The following is an 18,383-nucleotide window of genomic DNA, read 5'->3' on the forward strand; positions in this document are numbered from 1 at the left end:
CCCTAGCTCACCCTTCTGTGTGTCGCCAGGGAGAGGCCAGTGTGTAGTCCTTAACCCTAGCTCACCCTTCTGTGTGTCGCCAGGGAGAGGCCAGTGTGGAGGGAGTTCTCAACCAGTTGGTCCTCGAGCACCTGCAGCTGGCACCTCTACAGTGGGGTGAGTACACACACACACACACACACACACACACACATATATACACACACACACACTGTGCGATGTAGGAGATGCTTGGCATTACCATTGATGTAAAACCACTGAAATGTATGGGTATTCTTGTCCTTACTCAAATGATCCGTCCAAAAACATTATGATCATGGATCGTGATGAGGCATGAACTGTTTGAATTAGAAGTGTCAATCACCATCGTTCCTATGGAGGTGCCGAACCCAACGAACCCAAACCACTAGACCTGGCAATTAACACACCAGCCCACACAATCCCACCACATCTGTCTCAAGTCATGTTTTCTATTTGCATTTATAATAGACAGCAGGGTTATTTTAGGGAGCTGTCAGAAGGCAGTACTGGAGTGGCTGGGGGACGTGTGAAGCACCCTGGGACACCACAGAGAGACTTGGAGGAGCTTCCCTCCCTTTCTGGGGCTCACCATCTGTGAACCACCTCTCAAATATCAGCTTTCATTTATTTATTAAGTGTGTGCGGGGGTGTATTTATGTTCGCCGAACAGTGCTGCCTTTTCTTGGAGGTTAGTGAGTGTGTTCATTAGTCAGTTTAGTGTCTCCTGGTTTATCAGAAAGAGAGACATCTGTTATGGTGACACAGTAGATGAGGACATTTTATCTTCAGCGTTTCTGTTCTCATGAACAATTCTCCAAACTCACTTCTGTCTGAGTCATCAAAGGACCCAGATCTTCTGACACTTAGAGGTTCTACTTCTTTTATTTCTAGTCTATTACTTTCAGAGGAACATTTTAGGTCATTTTGAGGAGCACATCATCACATCGCAGTCTTCAGGATGGTGTGTGTGTGTGAGTGTGTGTGTGTGCGCGCATGCATCCGTGTGCACACTGTCCTCTACGATAAGAATGCAGTTCATTTGTCCCAGCCTGTTAGAATGGTGTTATCAGAGTAGCTATCATGGTCTCAATGATGGACCTTCTCTTAAGCATTCTCCCTCGGGATCAAATAATCCGAACACTGAGTGGGTGGATTCATTTAATATGGTTACAGCTAAAGTTAGCCTCTTACAGTAGACACGTGATTGGCTAACTGTTAGCCTAGGGTTATGTATACTGTATTTTCATACTGCAATCCGTTTAGCCGTGAAGCATTTGGTACATAATGGTTTCTCTTTTATGTGTTTTGAGTGCGGTGTATAGAATTGTCTTACCAGGTTGTGGCCATGTTAGAAGAGATAAGAAATTGACGGTTATTTACTCTAATTCCATTGAATCAGGAATATCTTGTTTGCTTTCCATTGTTGCTTAGTTAAGGTGAGGTCTAATTGGGTTAGTGAGAGACTATTTGTCCTGATGTCTCAACAGTGTTCCTAATGATAGATAATGACAGAAGTCACTTTGCCCCAAGATATCATTGATGAGCAGCTGTGTCAACAAAATCAATAACTCATCCTCACAATTTGTTCATTCTTGTACCATTGGATTTTTTTCTATTTAACCCTGATATTTAACCTATTATTTTAACCCTTGACCCTTATAAGTTACAGCAATGAGCTTGGGAATAGTTACAGGGGAGAAGGGGTGAATGAGCCAATTGGAAGCTGGGGGTGATTAGGTTATTATTGATTGATTGTTTTTTAAAAGATAAGTTTAATGCTTGCTAGCAACTTACCTTGGCTTACTGCATGCGCAGTCCTGTTTCCATTGATCATCCTTGAGATGTTTCTCCAACTTGATTGGACATGATTTGGAAAGGCACACACCTGTCAATATCATACCTGTCAATAAGGTCCCACAGTTTACAATGCATGTCAGAGCAAAAACCAAAGACATGAGGTCGAAGTAATTGTCTGTAAAAATCCGACACAGGATTGTGTCGAGGCACATATCTGGGGATGGGTACCAAAACAATTATACAGCATTGAAATTCCCTAAGAATACAGTGGCCTCTATTCTTAAATGGAAGAAGCTTGGAATCACCAAAACTCTTCCTAAAGCTGTCAGCCTGGCCAAACTGAGCAATCGGGGGAGAAGGGCCCTGTCCAGGGAGGTAACCAAGAACCTGATGGTCACTCTTACAGAGCTCTAGATTTCTTCTGTGGAGATGGGAGAACCTTCCAGAAGGACAACCATCTCTGCAGCACTCCACCAATCAGGCCTTTATGGTATAATGGCCAGACGGAACCCACTTCTCAGTAAAAGTCAAATGACAGCCTGCTTGGAGTTTGCCAAAAGGCACCTGAAGGACTCTGACCATTAGGAACAAGATTATCTGGTCTGATGAAACCAAGATTGAACTCTTTGGCCTGAATGCCAAGCGTCACGTCTGGAAGAAACCTCGCACCATCCCTTCAATGCAGCATGGTTGTGGCAGCATCATGCTGTGGGGATGTTTTTCAGCGGCAGGGACTGGGAGGCTAGTTAGGATCGAGGGGAAAATGAACGGAGCAAAGTACAGAGGTCCTTGATGAAAACCTGCTCCTGAGCACTCAGGACCTCAGACTGGTGAAGGTTCACCTTCCAACAGGACAACAACCCTAATCACACAGCCAAGACAACGCAGGAATGGCTTTGGGACATGTCTCTGAATGTCCTTGAATGGTCCAGCCAGAGCCTGAACTTGAACCCGATCGAACATCTCTGGAGAGACCTGAAAATAGCTGTGCAGCGACACTCCCCATCCAACCTGACAGAGCTTTAGAGGATCTACACTGACTTCTTCACATTACCATATTGTAGCAACCCATGAATATTTAATTGTGGACTTTTCCAACATTGGAAAAACGGGGAAAGTGGCAGAAACAGAAAGGGTCTTTATGCCTTCCTGTTTGCTTAGGGCCTTATTATTGAATGGGGAGTGAGGGAGTCAGCCATAGAGCTAGGGACCATTAGGAACTGATTACCCCCTTTAGGCAGCAGCAGAGCAACAACAACCTAGCTACTACAGAACAGAGTACACACATACACACACTGATAAGATAATCTATATCAGTCACTTTCTCTTATGCCTTGGCGGGTGAAGAAGATATTTGATTCACCAGCCAATGACAGAGTAGTAATGTAAGGTGTATTTGCATGTCTGGTACCTCCCTTTATTAGTGTTGTTTCAGTGTGGGGTATAGAGGGGGACTAAGTAGCCATGTAAACAGGCTGCACTGCATTACTTCTACCTTAACATGTTCATCGTGATTCATTCTGGTCTAGTGAGCCTCAACAAACATAATCATTTGGTAAGTTCTACGAGTGACCTTTTTCAGTAGTGTTTCTCTTTATTTTGTAAGCATTCATATTTTGTGCTTCAACATTTTCTCTACAAACCAATTACTAGTTTATGTGCCATGCAGTTCTGTATATACACTGAGTATACAAAACATTCGGACCTACTCTTTCCATGACATAGACTGACCAGGTGAATCCAGGTGAAAGCTATGATCTCCTTTGATGTCACAAGACAAAACATTTCAGCGCCTTTGAACGGGGTATGATAGTAGGTGCGGGGGTTTTCACATTCAACAGTTTCCCATGTGTATAAAGACTGGTCCACCAACCAAAGGACATCCGGCCAACTTAACAAATCTGTGGGGGTGAGGGGGGGAGGGACAACTCAAAATTAGGAAGGTGTTCCTAATGTTTGGTATACTCAGTGTATATAATAATAATGAATTAACATAATTATCTGCACCTATGATAAAGATTGACAGCAAAAAAATACTATAAAATAAATAATACAAATACTGAGCTATATTGTATGCAAAAAAAGTAATGAATAAATTAGATTATTTCATACTAATGCAATTGCTCAGAGAAACAAATTGTGTGTAATAAGTAATAAATAAAAACATCTAAAAAGTTAGGGTTATCGGCTCCCCTGTTTGTAATACTCCAGCACCCTCCCCTTGTGAGGACAACAACACTGAGCCTTGTTCTAAATGTTTTATGAGGTTGGAGAATACATTGTGATTGGTCTTAGACAATTCCTCAATACATAAGCTTTTCAGATCGTTTTAGCCAAAATCCTTTTGTGTTCTTCAAACTCATAAAACAAGAAGGCTGTGTTGTTATCCTCGGAGGGTGAGGGCGCTAAAGTATTACAAACAGGGGAGCCAATCATTTTGACCCCTGTCTTTTATCAAATGTATTTTTTATTACTTGTTAAAGGAGAAATCTGAAGCTGATACATTCATTTTTAGTCGTATGAATTAGATATATACCCATTTGATTCTTGAAGAAAATAACTTCTAAATGCTTCATGAGCTTGGTTCAACTGTTGTAACCCATCAGAACCGAAAATATCAGCTTGTTTTTTCTCCAGTGTTTGTAAACAATTTAAATGAAGTAAATTTATTAAACAGCCTCAAAACATGGTTAAAACTATAAAAGTGTTATCATGGATGGTTAGTCCTTGCATCCATAGCTCTGTCTATGAATTTGAGCGTGGTTACGTTTCTCCAGGCTCATCCCTCAGCTGGCAGGGAGTACACTTCGTGGTTGTTTCAGCTGCTGAATGCCGCTTGAAGCAAAATCTCTTTCTCTTTTCTCTGAACAATTGTATTAATATACAATACAATTTGAGCATACAGTATAGCTCAATATTTGTATTATTATTTTATACAGTTTTTGATGCTCATCTTTACCAAGGGTGCCAATAATTACTGACCCCACAGTACACTGGTGTCATGCTGGCCACCCGCCCTGCTCTCTACATAGCCTGCTATTGGGCCTCTCCATGGGCAGAAAGCATCAATACTATTGGCTGACTGAGCAGGTGTAATGGCTGACTCCTCTCACAGCGATTTGTTGATTCGAGACCATTTTTCATCAAGAATTGTGTGGACACGTGTCTCAATCGATGTCTGTCTGTCTGGCAGCTGCTCTGGATAATAAATATGCCTACAACTTCAGCGATGATGTCAACATTGGACACACACCTGTCTTCGGCAGCTGAAAAGCTGGTACTTTATTTGATAGTGTTACACACACACACACACACACACACACACACACACACACACACACACACACACACACACACACACACACACACACACACACACACACACACACACACACACACACACACACACCCTGCTTAAATGTCATCCGAGGTACTTTGGTGTGCTTGGTGTATCTTCCCCTATTGTTTTTCAAAAGGTTACTGGCTGGTCGGCCTGATTATCTGTGACAAACGATCCTGACACTCCAGAAAACCTGGAGGGGTCTTCTCCTCCAAAACATGAGTCACAGAAAGAGGGATGAAGGGATAGAGATGAATGGGTAGAATGAGACAGACAAATATCATTAAATGAGAGCAATATAATATCCTGGTGAATTGAAGGGGTGAGAAGGAACTATTAACTGCATTTAACCATAAACTATTGTTTTAATCTGCCACATTGCCATGGGATGTACATCGCCAAACATGTTTGTCTGTTTGTTACTCTGTTTACAGCTAGCTGTGAGAGACCATGTTGCTTTAGGGTTCAGTCAGTGGGCTGTGTGTTCCCTGTAGTATCAGTCACATTCCATGGGGACTGTAGAGAGAAATGGATGCACCTTTAGAGAGCCTGGCTTTCTCGATTCTTGACCACATATGGTGCCCTGGTCTCTGCCACCTTCTGCATGCTCTACTATCTGTCTCCGTACCTCCCTGTTTCAGTCTGTTTCAAAACGTTTCCTCCCTACTGAACAGGGCCCATACAGGGCGGTTGGCAGAAGCAGCAGCAGTAGCAGGGTTTGTGTGTTCTGCAGCCCGTTGTAGTGCTATGCTCATAGCATTTAAATCTTTCTGAACAAGGCCCAGGGAACCAGGTGGCAGCAGCAGCAGTAGCAGGGTTTACGTGCAGCCGGCCTGGAGTAGCGTTATGGAAATAGCCTCATTGATTACTTCTCCTCTGCTAACAATTGAATTAAAGCCAAAGTGGCACACCTTCTCTTGGCTGTCTCCACGTCAGCTTAATAGACTGGAGTTAAATCAACAGATATCTGTATGCCGAGTTAGCACAGGCAACTCTGGCTCTCAGGGGCTCTCTGGGGCTCTGACTGACCCTACGTCCCACATGGTACCCTATTCCCTTTTTAGTGCATTACCTTTGACCAGAGCCCTGTATACAGTATCTCCCATGTATTGAGACATGGCTCTGCAGTAGCTAAGCAGTGGGAGAGAGGAGAGACCTAGATATGGCGAGAGAGAAACACGAAGGAGAGGGAGAGGACTTTGCCCTTCCAGGCTGCTACCGGGAACCCGTCTTAACGGAATTCAAATTCATCCATGAATGGCAAGACAAATGTTTGGGTTGATAAAGAGGTCAACAGGGAGAGAGAGAGAGGGAGAGGAAGGGAGAGAGAGAGAGTAAGGTGGGGCAGCTGTAAAAGGCAGGACATCATTTAATAAGACAGCTCTTTTTGAATGGGCTCTGTGTGTGTGCGTATGCGTGTGTCTACTCAGACAGATGGTCGTTTGGAGTGGTTACAGGCGGCTGGGTGATCAGTACACACTGGGGACATCTTGCCTTTAAAGCTCTGGTCAGGAGCCCAAAAGCCAGGAGGAAGAGCACCATGGTGGTGCTGGATGGGACTGGGCAGGGTACACCCTCCCAGACCATGCGATTGGACAGTCCCTCTGCTGGGGATGGGTAGAGAGAATGGTACAGACACATACACATAGTCTAGTCAGCCTAATGTCCCTGAGTCAGTACACAGAGGTAACGCTGGGATGGAGGTAATGTATGCGGGGAGGAAGAGGATGGCTCCCCTGGGAGGATCATGGTAGCTGTGTGGCCTGATGCCATCCTGATCCAGGCTTTCACATGGCTTCCAGTCCCTCAGCTCCCAATGGTCCTATCACTCTACTGATGACAACACAGGAGAGACTTACTTTGAATACTGTTGGTCTCATGGTTCTCTGCAGTCTATCCCTGACAGTGAGTGGGTGATTGAAGGGGCTGAGGGGAAGTAAAGGGGCTGCTGTGATGAACAGGTCCCTCATACTAAACAGGGCCTGAAGAGTTTCGAGTGGCCAAAGAGAACGAGGTGAAAATCAGAGGCGATGCTGTCAGGAGCTGCCCCATTTACCTGCCTGTTTTTTTTAGCCCTGTCACCCAGACTCTGTCTATCAACCCTCCTTATCATCAAGCAGAGATTCCATGTCCATCACGTTCCACAGGTATATCTTTGCCACATCAGTTACACAGTAGCTACACCATCCTCCTTCTTCTCTTCTCTGTGGTCAATATCAAACTGACAACTGTCCCATTGTAGCAATAGCTAGCCGCTCCACTGTTGTTCATGTGACTAATCCTCCTCATCCCCAACATGTGCTTATTAGGAGTATCCCAGCATATACACAGCAATTTAGTATTCACCAGAGCTTTGTCATTCTGAAACTGGCTTCTGTTGTGTTTGAACCTCAGCATTAGGGGAACAACACAAACATGGAGAGGATGATTTGTTTGGCTATGGGCTGAAGAGGATCAGAACGTGATCCTAGCTATCGCTCTGCTGGGCTAATGTTGGGATCAGAGACCAGACTGCCGTAGCCATTCCTGGGTCGTTCCAGCCCCTGTGCCCTGCGAAGTTGGGAACTTCCAGTGGATAGAATGTTAGCACATTTAGAGCTGTCCTCTGTGAGGATGGGATATATGGATGTGTTGGTCAAGAGTTAGCACATTGAAGAGCCTTAGCGTGCCTGTTTATAGGACATTTATCACGGCCGGAGAACAATCCAGCGTGTCACTTTGGATGATGAGTGGGGCATAAATCATAAGTCTTCCTCTCCTCCTCCACCTACAGCACCAGCCGGGTCGGCAGACATAGCCAGCACACAACACCACATTATGCAGATGCATGTAGAATATCTACCACACAGAATTGGTCTTATATTATATAGTTTCAATCCCATTTCGTTTGATTTAGTGTTACGGTGGTGTTTGAAACAGCTAAAGTATTTTCATGACCTAAACATCTATTTATTTTCTATTTTCTCCAGCTTAGCCACAGAGGATTTTTACTTACCATATTGTTAAGCCATTTACCAGCCCTGTTTCCCCACTACTCCACTTTCCATCAAATAAAAACTCCTTTCATTGATTTCTGTAAAGGAAACAAGAGTTTCCCCAGAGGCAGCCTTTTCATCCCTGAAAGACAAATTACCTGACATTTCTAAACGAAACACAGCTGTGTGGGTCTGTGTCTCCTGTGTGTGTGGCGCTATAATGTGTCAGAGCTAGACTTTACAGATTTCTGCTTTGTTTATACTGCTCTCCTCCTGCCTGCACCATCTATCACATATCCTGGTTAAACCAGACTGAACCTTGTATTCAGTCTGGTTTAATCAGGCGCTTATACAGGAAAATGGGGAGAAACACAAACAGATCGCTGTCTTAAGAACTGTTGAAGGATGGAAGGCTCATACTGTTGCAGCAGAGACTGTGAAATGTACTGTCAGCCAGTGGTGAATTTTATTGGAATAAATTATAAAACTAGCTAGCCAGCTATGGGTAACTGGAGCTAGTTACCTGACAGGAGTGCAAGCTAGCTACGTTAGCTTACTAGGTACATTAATAGCTTTCGGTTGGTTGTTTTTAAGCTCAACTTCAAGATTTCCACCAAGGACTTTGCCTCTCCGGTCATCACTCTTCCTCGCTTGGGCAGGGGACATTTAAGGTACACTCAGATGTGACGATATAAAACGTCATTCAAAGGCTGAGAATTTAGGGCTGAGGGCTGTCTATTCTGGCTGCGTTTGAAACTCAAAGTAGACAGCCATCGGCCCTAAACCCTCAGCCCTTGAACGCTGTTGGTGAAACGTACAGTCAGCTAGCTATACTACTGTTGGTGAAACGTACAGTCAGCTAATTAGACTACTGTTGGTGAAACGTACAGTCAGCTAGCTATACTACTGTTGGTGAAACGTACAGTCAGCTAATTAGACTACTGTTGGTGAAACGTACAGTCAGCTAGCTAGACTCCTGTTGGTGAAACGTACAGTCTGCTAGCTATACTACTGTTGGTGAAACGTACTGTCTGCTAGCTAGACTCCTGTTGGTGAAATGTACAGTCTGCTAATTAGACTACTGTTGGTGAAACGTACAGTCAGCTAGCTAGACTCCTGTTGGTGAAATGTACAGTCTGCTAATTAGACTACTGTTGGTGAAACGTACAGTCAGCTAGCTAGACTCCTGTTGGTGAAATGTACAGTCTGCTAATTAGACTACTGTTGGTGAAACGTACTGTCTGCTAGCTATACTACTGTTGGTGAAATGTACAGTCAGCTAGCTAGACTCCTGTTGGTGAAATGTACAGTCTGCTAATTAGACTACTGTTGGTGAAACGTACTGTCTGCTAGCTATACTACTGTTGGTGAAACGTACTGTCTGCTAGCTAGACTACTGTTGGTGAAACATACCGTCAGCTAGCTATACTACTGTTGGTGAAACGTACAGTCAGCTAGCTAGACTACTGTTGGTGAAACATACCGTCAGCTAGCTATACTACTGTTGGTGAAACGTACAGTCAGCTAGCTAGACTCCTGTTGGTGAAATGTACAGTCTGCTAATTAGACTACTGTTGGTGAAACGTACAGTCAGCTAGCTAGACTCCTGTTGGTGAAATGTACAGTCTGCTAATTAGACTACTGTTGGTGAAACGTACAGTCTGCTAGCTATACTACTGTTGGTGAAACGTACTGTCTGCTAGCTAGACTACTGTTGGTGAAACATACCGTCAGCTAGCTATACTACTGTTGGTGAAACGTACAGTCTGCTAGCTAGACTACTGTTGGTGAAACGTACTGTCTACTAGCTATACTACTGTTGGTGAAACATACCATCTGCTAGCTATACTACTGTTGGTGAAACATACCGTCAGCTAGCTATACTACTGTTGGTGAAACGTACAGTCTGCTAGCTAGACTACTGTTGGTGAAACATACCGTCAGCTAGCTATACTACTGTTGGTGAAACGTACAGTCAGCTAGCTAGACTCCTGTTGGTGAAATGTACAGTCTGCTAATTAGACTACTGTTGGTGAAACGTACAGTCAGCTAGCTAGACTCCTGTTGGTGAAATGTACAGTCTGCTAATTAGACTACTGTTGGTGAAACGTACAGTCTGCTAATTAGACTACTGTTGGTGAAACGTACAGTCAGCTAGCTAGACTCCTGTTGGTGAAATGTACAGTCTGCTAATTAGACTACTGTTGGTGAAACGTACAGTCTGCTAGCTATACTACTGTTGGTGAAACGTACTGTCTGCTAGCTAGACTACTGTTGGTGAAACATACCGTCAGCTAGCTATACTACTGTTGGTGAAACGTACAGTCTGCTAGCTAGACTACTGTTGGTGAAACATACCATCTGCTAGCTAGACTACTGTTGGTGAAACATACCGTCAGCTAGCTATACTACTGTTGGTGAAACATACCGTCAGCTAGCTATACTACTGTTGGTGAAACATACCGTCAGCTAGCTATACTACTGTTGGTGAAACATACCGTCAGCTAGCTATACTACTGTTGGTGAAACATACCGTCAGCTAGCTATACTACTGTTGGTGAAACATACCGTCAGCTAGCTATACTACTGTTGGTGAAACATACCGTCAGCTAGCTATACTACTGTTGGTGAAACATACCGTCAGCTAGCTATACTACTGTTGGTGAAACATACCGTCAGCTAGCTAGACTACTGTTGGTGAAACATACCGTCAGCTAGCTAGACTACTGTTGGTGAAACATACCGTCAGCTAGCTATACTACTGTTGGTGAAACATACCGTCAGCTAGCTATACTACTGTTGGTGAAACATACCTCACTAGCTATACTACTGTTGGTGAAACATACCGTCAGCTAGCTATACTACTGTTGGTGAAACTATACTGTCAGAAACTAGCTATACTACTGTTGGTGAAACATACCGTCAGCTAGCTATACTACTGTTGGTGAAACATACCGTCAGCTAGCTATACTACTGTTGGTGAAACATACCGTCAGCTAGCTATACTACTGTTGGTGAAACATACCGTCAGCTAGCTATACTACTGTTGGTGAAACATACCGTCTAGCTATACTACTGTTGGTGAAACATACCGTCAGCTAGCTATACTACTGTTGGTGAAACATACCGTCAGCTAGCTATACTACTGTTGGTGAAACATACCGTCAGCTAGCTATACTACTGTTGGTGAAACATACCGTCAGCTAGCTATACTACTGTTGGTGAAACATACCGTCAGCTAGCTATACTACTGTTGGTGAAACATACCGTCAGCTAGCTATACTACTGTTGGTGAAACATACCGTCAGCTAGCTATACTACTGTTGGTGAAACATACCGTCAGCTAGCTATACTACTGTTGGTGAAACATACCGTCAGCTAGCTATACTACTGTTGGTGAAACATACCGTCAGCTAGCTATACTACTGTTGGTGAAACATACCGTCAGCTAGCTATACTACTGTTAGCTATACTACTGTTGGTGAAACATACCGTCAGCTAGCTATACTACTGTTGGTGAAACATACCGTCAGCTAGCTATACTACTGTTGGTGAAACATACCGTCAGCTAGCTATACTACTGTTGGTGAAACATACCGTCAGCTAGCTAGACTACTGTTGGTGAAACATACCGTCAGCTAGCTATAGCACTGTTGGTGAAACATACCGTCAGCTAGCTAGACTACTGTTGGTGAAACATACCGTCAGCTAGCTATAGCACTGTTGGTGAAACATACCGTCAGCTAGCTATACTACTGTTGGTGAAACATACCGTCAGCTAGCTATAGCACTGTTGGTGAACCCTACATGTACAGGTGATCATGTCGGGACTCTATTGTAAGTAAGCTGTTTAATGCGTGTTGAGGATTGAAATGCATCTGTGTGTACCGCTCCCTCATTTGAATATATATGGCCTCTTTGATTCAACATCTAAGCAAAGAGTATCAGTCCAATAGCTTATTTGCTACCTGCTGGTTTGTCATGATTAGGTATTCAGACAGTTCGGGGAAACTATATTAGGCTACACAATGCAACACTACACACAGACAGGAGCAAGAGAGAATCTTTCAGACATTGCATTATCACCTCTTTCTCTCTCTATCCTCTCTCTCTCACAGTCTCTATCTCTCTCACACACTCTCTCTATCCTCGCTCTCTCGCTCTCTCGCTCTCTCACACTCTCTATCTTTCTCACGCACTCTCTGTCTCTCTCTCTCAGGCCAGATTTTTATCACAGTCATGCAAAGTGTCACCATCACCTGTGTTTTTCCCACTACTATCACATTTGTATTACTTGGCTGAATGGATGTTATTTTGTTGTTTGTGTGTGTAGTGTGTTTTGGTGGACCTTAGATGGTGTTAAGGTTTGGCACGTTTCAGTTGGTTATTTTAATGTGCTGTCAAAATAATGTGAGACCCAGGTGAAGACCATAAAGTCATCTTGTAATTGCATAACACGTTTGATGAAACTACCGTGTAATTCTCTTAGACAATCACTAACTGATTAGAACTGTCCAATTACTGTGAGCCACTTTCTTGTTCTCCCAAAATAAAAGCTGTTATTAGTGAATAGGCAAATAATCGACCTTCATTTGTTTCCATCTGGCACTTATAGATATGACCAAAAAGTGCTTGTTTATAACTTGTTATCACTTCTGTATTTAGCTCATTATTTTTAGCAACCTTTTTAGCAACTTTTTCTAATATTGGTAATGATCTCACAAACTTATGAAGTGCTACATATTGTGTAAGGTTGATGATCTTCATTGTTCAATTGAAAATGAAAGTATGTGATCAGCATGTCCTTGGGTTTACCCACTACATCCCTGTTGTTACTCTGTGTTCCAGTGTATGCCTTTCAGCAGTACACTACTTTGAGAGGTGTGGATGGAACATTGTTCACCCTACACCCTTTGACCCCCCCTGTCTGTGATGTAACAGACAGTGACATCATAACAGCAGCGCATCCACCTGAGTGAATCTCTCTTACTGAGCAATACGTTCCCTTACTGTGTTCAGTTTCCGTGTTCCGTTCATCATCAGGATGTCCAGGTCAGTGAAGACTGCTGTGGTAGTTTGATGATGCTGGGACATGACACAGTCTCTCAGCGGGAAAGGAAGGACAGTCTATCAGGGCCACACGAGGGCTAGCAGCCTGCCTGTCTGTCATTTGTGTGCTGTCCTGTCAGCAGGCTGTGTGTGTGAAACACTAAGAGCTGTCAGTTAACCTGCAGGAATCTGTGGAGCTGCTGTCACCTGCTGACTGCAGTCATCTGACTGACTGCTGCTTCTGGAGAGCCCTGTCACTCCAGGTGTCTGAGAAGAGACATACTGTATTCTGTATTCAATGGTGACTCATACAGCAGGTCTTTGAGGACCAGGAGACTCTACTTTCTCATGTTTGCCAGCCCTGCATTTTATTGAGAGCCCTGGCTGGGGAAAAGAGGCACTGTCAGGGCTTCTTCTCCCATGCAGGGCTGGCTGTCATTTATAGAGAGGAGAGAGAAGGAGAGTATTTTCAGCTTGCGAAGCATCATTTTCAGGCAGGCAGGCGCAGGCTCACACATGCAGTGTGTGTGGGTATCGGACTGTGAGATCCACGTCCTGGATGAGTCACATTGGACAACCAGAACCTGTTGGTCTGAGCAAGCCTGACCCACAGCAATGACCATTGATTCCTCTCCACAGGCTGACATGCGTCCCTGAATGTTACACTCATTTATTGGAAGAAATTATAAAAACAACCTGTCTGTCTGGTGCAGGACGGGAGGGAGGGACAGTATTATCCCCCTCATCTCCTTTTCCTCTGCCACAGCAAGGCCACCCGTCATGGGGTTGGAGTAATTGGTTTGTGGGACCTGGCTGGATCGATGCGGAGGCCTCATTTAGCCACAGCCGCAGTCAGATATCCTCAGCAGCTACATGGGAAAGAAAGACTTATTCACAGTCTTACGGAGTCAAACCGATATGAACGGCACTGCGTATCGATTGGCCAGTCACCAGGCACAGTCAGATATCCTTAGAGAAAGAGATATACACACTGGGCATTGGATAGAGAGTGAGAGAGAGAGGGGGACACACTGGGCCGTCAGAGAGAGAGAGAGAGAGGGAAGATGGAGGAGAGAGAATGTCACCCAGGATCATTGAGAAGGAGGGAGGAGATCGAGAGAATTACATTTTTTCTTTGACTAAACACAAACCTTCCTAGGCTTGGCCTGTAATACATACAGTATATATTCAGAATGTATTCACACCCATTTACTTTTTCCACATTTTGTTGTGTTACAGCCTGAATTTAAAATGGATTAAATTGAGATTTTGTGTCACTGGTCTACACACAATACCTAATAATATCAAAGTGAAATTGTTTAATTCATTAATAACAAATGTAACCCTGAAATGTCTTAAGTAGTCAATAAGTAATCTACCCCTTTATTATGGCAAGCCTAAATAAGTTCAGGAGTAAAAATGTGCTTAACAAGTCACATAATAAGTTACATGGACTGTGTGTGCAGTAATAGTGGTTAACATGATTTTGAATGACTACCTCATCTCTGTACCCCACACATACAATTATCTGTAAGGTCCCTTATTCGAGAAATTACTTTCAAGCACAGATTCAACCACAAAGACCAGGGAGGTTTTTCAAAGAAGGCTAGATTGGTGAAAAAAAAACTGAGACTGAATATCATGGTGAAGTTAAATTACGCATTGGATGGTGTATCAATACACCCAGTCACTACTAATATACAGGTGTCCTTTTTAACTCAGTTGCTGAAGAGGAAGGAAACCGCTCAGGGATTTCACCATGAGGCCGATGGTGTCTTTAAAACAGTTACAGTTTAATGGCTGTGATAGGAGAAAACTGAGGGTGGATCAACAACATTGTAGTTACTCCACAATACTGACCTAATTGACAGAGTGAAAAGGAAGAATACAAATATTCCAAAACATGCATCTTGTTAGCAACAAGTCACTAAAGTAATACTCCAAAATGTGGCAAAGCACTATCTCCTGAATCAAAAGTGTTACGTTTGAGGCAAATCGAATAGAACACATTACTGAGTACCACTCTCCATATTTTCAGGCATACTGGTGGCTGCATCATGTTATGGGTATGCTTGTAATCGTTATTAAGGTCTTGGGAGTATTTCAGGATAACAAAAAAAAACAGAATGGAGCTAAGCACAGGTCAATTTCTAGTGTGCATTCCCCAGACACAGGGAGATCAATTCACCTTTAACAGGACAATCGCCTAAAACACAGGGCGAAATCTACACTGGAGTGTTCCTGAGTGGCCGAGTTACCGTTTTGACCTAGATATACTTGAATATCTTTGGCAAAACCTGATATTGGTTGTTTAGCAATGATCAACAACCAATTTGACAGAGCTTGAAGAATTTTGAAAATAATAATGGGCAGTGTGGGAAGCTCTTAGAGATTTACCCATAAATACTCAGTTGTAATCGCTGCCATGGTGTTTCTACCAAGTATTGACTCAAGGGTGTGAATACTTATGTAAATTAGAATTTCAATAAATTGGCCAAAAAAATCCGAAAGCTTTGTTTTCACTTTGTGAGTATGGAGTATTGTGTGTAGATGGGTGGAAAGAAATCTGTTTAATCCATTTTGAATTCAGGCACAACAAAATGTGGATTAAGTCAAGGGGTATGAAGCCACCGTACTCTGCAAATAGCACGCTATTCCCTATACAGTGCACTAGTGTACCTTTGACCAAAAGTAGTGCAATCTCTAGAGAGTAGGGTGCCGTTTGGAACGCGGGCATAGGAGCCTAGATTTTCAAGTGTATGCTATTTATTTCATACATGGCTGTGCAGTCGGCCTAGATTGAAACATGAAAGACCAGGGCATAGCCTTAAATATTGTCCACCCGCAGATTCACTGTGGTGATTAGCCAAGTCAAAACACAAGGCTTTGTTTGCGCTCTCTATAGCCAGTCCTTGCATGGCTGACTTCTCCAGCTAGCTGAACAAACACACATAGACACACACACATAGGCACACACACACACACACAATGATAGTTCCTTGGTGGCGTTCTCACTTCAGGGTAGTGTGTGTTTTCTACTCTTCAACTCCCTTTAACACGCCACAGCATTTTGTTCCTGCCGGTGGCTGGTCTGCCATTATTCCCCTGGCCTAGCTGGGTTTTGAAGACAATTGAACACACACACACACAATGGAACACCACTCCTGGTCTGTAATTAGCTTCAGCTATCCCACCAGTTTATTTATAAAGCTGCTCTTTCTCTCTCTCTCTCTTTGCTACCACTCTCCCTCTACCTGTCTCTCTGTGCACACAATGGGCAGAGCAGAGGAGGCTGTAGACTCTAAGGGAAGATGACGCAATCCTGCTTAATATTATGCAGATCAGACAGACGTAGAGGAAGAAGAGGCGAGTGCTGTTAGTTCTAATGAGTCTCATGTCGTTGTTTAGTATGGATGGGAGAGACCACGGTGGAGACCAGCTTTCATCCACAAACTTTGCCAATATTTTCTGGAGTTCTCCATGGTCTGCATGCCAACTTCCCTTCCATCCATGTCCCTTCCCTGCACAGCAATACCTTTGGAAACACAGGCCCTGCCCTAAGACTGCATCCCAAATCGCACCCCATCCCCATATAGTGTCAAAAGTAGTTCACTGCATAGGGGATAGGGTGCGATTTGGGATGCATATTATGACTAAGAGCTAAATTCCCTGGCAGGCAGGCAGCAGAGCGAGTGAGTGACTGAGCTGAGAACATGGTCCCTGCCAAAAGCATCCATCTTAAAATGAATGTGGTGCCCTATATCTCCTCCTGCAATGTTTTGGCAGCTCCACTCCATTTAATCCCTAAATGTACTTCCTCTGCTACCTCCTAGCGACCACTATTACCAGGGACCTGTGGACTGATACCACACTGTAGAAAGTAACTGCTGCTTTACTAGTTTATAGTTACAGTATACAGATCGATTGTTGATACAGGCTAACTAATTAGGTCTAATTGGTTATATTCCACTCATTATTTCCTCAAATAGCTAGAGGACCTAGACAGCAGAGCAACATTTTCTCACACCCGCAAAATACCTTGCACTGAGTAATTTCCTAAGACTACCAGGACCCTTTGCTTCTTTTCTCTGGTCTGTGTCAGTTCAGTGAGATCATAGGGTTGTTTGACTTCCTCAGTCTCTCATTGTGGCGACAGATATGCATGTCCTGTCGGTCTAAATTACACTTTGAAGCTCTGTCAGAGTGACCATCGGGTTCTTGTGTGTGTGTGTGTGTGTGTGTGTGTGTGTGTGTGTGTGTGTGTGTGTGTGTGTGTGTGTGTGTGTGTGTGTGTGTGTGTGTGTGTGTGTGTGTGTGTGTGTGTGTGTGTGTGTGTGTGTGTGTGTGTGTGTGTGTGTGTAAGAATTGCCAACATTTCTAAAAACCTGTTTTCGTTTTGTCATTATGGGGTATTGTGTGTAGATTGATGATAAAAAATGTCATACATTTTTGAATAAGGCTGCAACGTAACGGGGGTCTGAATAATTTACAAATGCACTGTACTCTCACCCTCTCTCTCTCTCTCTCTCTCTCTCTCTCTCTCTCTCTCTCTCTCTCTGTCTCTCTCTCTCTCTCTCTCTCTCTCTGTGTCTCTCTCTCTCTCTCTCTCTCTCTCTGTGTCTCTCTGTGTCTCTCTCTCTGTGTCTCTCTCTGTGTCTCTCTGTCTCTCTCTGTGCTCTCTCTCTCTCTGTCTCTCTCTCTCTGTGTCTCTCTCTCTCTGTGTCTCTCTCTCTCTGTGTCTCTCTCTCTCTCTGTGTCTCTCTCTGTGTCTCTCTCTGTGTCTCTCTCTGTGTCTCTCTCTCTCTCTCTCTCTCTCTCTCTCTCTCTCTCTCTCTCTCTCTCTCTCTCTCTCTCTCTCTCTCTCTCTCTCTCTCTCTCTCTCTCTCTCTCTCTCTCTCTCTCTCTCTCTCTCTCTCTCTCTCTCTGTGTCTCTCTGTGTCTCTCTCTCTCTCTCTCTCTCTCTCTGTGTCTCTCTGTGTCTCTCTCTGTCTCTCTCTCTCTCTCTCTCTCTCTGTGTCTCTCTCTCTCTCTGTGTCTCTCTCTGTCTCTCTCTCTGTGTCTCTCTATGTGTCTCTCTGTGTGTCCTCTCTCTCTCTCTCTCTCTCTCTCTCTCTCTCTCTCTCTCTCTCTCTCTCTCTCTCTCTCTGTGTCTCTCTGTGTCTCTCTGTGTCTCTCTGTGTCTCTCTCTCTGTGTCTCTCTC

At 43.8% G+C, this 18,383-nt stretch overlaps 1 pseudogene; it reads left to right on the forward strand.

The window, feature by feature from the left end:
- Nucleotides 1-18,383, forward strand: part of LOC118377046 (trafficking protein particle complex subunit 9-like) — a 459,082-nt pseudogene that overhangs the window by 376,356 nt on the left and 64,343 nt on the right.

Source organism: Oncorhynchus keta, chromosome 19 (genome assembly GCF_023373465.1).
Source record: "Oncorhynchus keta strain PuntledgeMale-10-30-2019 chromosome 19, Oket_V2, whole genome shotgun sequence".
NCBI lineage: Eukaryota > Metazoa > Chordata > Actinopteri > Salmoniformes > Salmonidae > Oncorhynchus > Oncorhynchus keta.